The sequence below is a fragment of the Lemur catta genome, chromosome 13, assembly GCF_020740605.2.
Source record: "Lemur catta isolate mLemCat1 chromosome 13, mLemCat1.pri, whole genome shotgun sequence".
NCBI classification, from domain to species: Eukaryota; Metazoa; Chordata; class Mammalia; order Primates; family Lemuridae; genus Lemur; species Lemur catta.
This window is the reverse complement of record NC_059140.1, coordinates 67,170,163-67,172,516: the sequence shown is the minus strand read 5'-3', so window position 1 is coordinate 67,172,516 and position 2,354 is coordinate 67,170,163.

The window sequence follows — 2,354 nt, the reverse complement described above, 5'->3', positions numbered from 1 at the left end:
AAATCTTACAGCGAAGGGCAGGAGAGACACTAGCTTCTTTTCTCTGTGCTGTAGCAACTTTTCTTTCACATGCCATTTTTCTCTCTTGTGTTCTGTTGATTTTATCTTTTTGGACATAAGTGCTTGAATTCTTCCCGAGAATCTCCCTTCATGGGCAGAGCTTGAATTCTCCACTTCTTCCATGGCAAATTCCCGTCCTCTCATTGACTTCATATGGCTGGCCTATAAAGTATATGAGATTAGCTGCTTTTTATAGATAAGGAGACTGCAGTTCAGAGAGGTAGTTTGGCCAGGGCAACAGAGTGAATAATCAGCTGGGGTTTGAGCCAGGTCAGCCCAAATTCGAATTCCCAAATCTCAGATTTACCCACCGCGTTGTAGGAACTGCCAAGCAGACTAGGGTTGGGGAGGGTGTAAGCAGAGGAAATTCATGTAAGTAGGTAGAAGTGCCCAGAAAGGCTGGGAACTCAGCCTGGTCCAGAGAGGCCATGATGCATACGGTAGCAGTATTGTAAATAAGCAAGTCAGTCAGTCTGGGATGAAGCTAGAGATTTTTATGTTAGGGACACATACATGCACATGGGTATTACGGTGACACTCAGACCCATTGCTGGAGCATGCGGTTGACTCACATGGTGTGATTTCAGAGGCTTTGGGGACATATTTCTCTGCTCCCTGCCCAAATATCTCTTTTATAGACCTCTTTCTGAGGTAGAATTTCAATCCCTCAAAACCCACTCCTTTAGGTTTTTAAGAAATTATTTTGTATTAAAGTGTATGTGGCTTTTTTGAACTATAGCATATTAAATATTCTCAGCTACTCAACATTTTCACTCATTTATTCACTTATTCATTCCTTCTTAACATGTTAGACCCAATCTTTCCATTAGCTGGAAAGATATAAAAAGAAAGTCACAAGAGCTCCTGACCTCAAGGTTTGTTTCTAGTTGTGGAAATATACCATTAAATACTTGGCAAAAATATGCTTTGATAGACAACTGTGCAGACACTGTGGCCATGTGAACTCACTGCCCTCCATAAATAGTTGTTGAATGACCAGGAGAATTAGACAATCTTTCCTGGATGATGCAAAAAAAAAAAAAATGAGCTACTTTCTTTTGTTTTTTTAAGAATAAGAAAAACAAAGTAATTTATTTTACCTTTACTTATTCTTCCTCTAACACTCTTTTTTTTCTTTGTGTAGATTCAATTTTCTGATGTACATAATTTTCCTTCCTTCTGAAGAATTTTTTTTATTTCAAAGAATTATGGGGGTACAAATGTTTTGGATACATAGATTGCTTTTGTAATGTTTGTGTCAGGGTTTAAAGTGTGCCTATCACCCAGATAGTGTTCATTGTACCCATTAGGTAGGTTTTGCCCATCCCCTCCTCCCCCTTCTCCCTGCTTGATTTCCATCAACTTTCACTTCCTCTATGCACATGTGTGCTCATTGGTTAGTTCCAAATTAATAGTGAGTCCATGTGGTGTTTTTTTTCCATTCTTTAGATACTTCACTTAGGGTAATGGTTTCCAGTTCAATCCAAGTTGTTGCAAAAGGCATTAAGTGATCCTTCTTCATGGCTGAGTAGTATTCCACCATATACATATAGCACATTTTATTAATCCACTCATGAATTGATGGGCATTTGGGTTGATTACAAATCTTTGAAATTGTGAATTGTGCTACAATAAGTGCAGGTGTCTTTTTGATAAAATGACTTTTTCCTTCGGGTCAATACCTAGTAATGCGACTGCTGGATCAAATGGTAGGTCTACTATTAGTTCTTTGAGGAATCTCCATACTGTTTTCCATAGAAGCTGTACTAATTTGCAGTCCCACCAATTGTGTATAAACATTCCTTTCTCTCTGCATCCATGCCAGCATCTGTTGTTTTTGAACTTTTTAATATAAGCCATTCTGACTAGCTTAAGGTGATATCTCATTTTGGTTTTAATTTGCATTTCCCTGATGATTAGTGACATTGAACAGTTTTTCATATGTTTATTGGCCATTTGTCTATCTTCTTTTGAGAAGCTTCTGTTCATGTCTTTTGTCCACTTTTTAATGGAGTTGTCTGAGTTTTTCTTTCTGATTTGCTTGAGTTCTTTGTAGATTCTAGTTATTAGTTCTTTAACAGATGTTTAGCTTGTGAATATTTTTTCCCATTCTGTAGGTTATCTATTTGCTCTGTTGACTATTTCCTTGGTTTGCAGAAGCTTTTTAATTTAATCAAGTCCCATTTAGTTTTGTGGTTGCTGTGATTGCCTTTGGGGTCTTCTTCATAAATTCTTTGCCTAGGCCTATATTAGAAGAGCTTTTCCAACATTGTCTCCTAGAATTTTTATGGTGT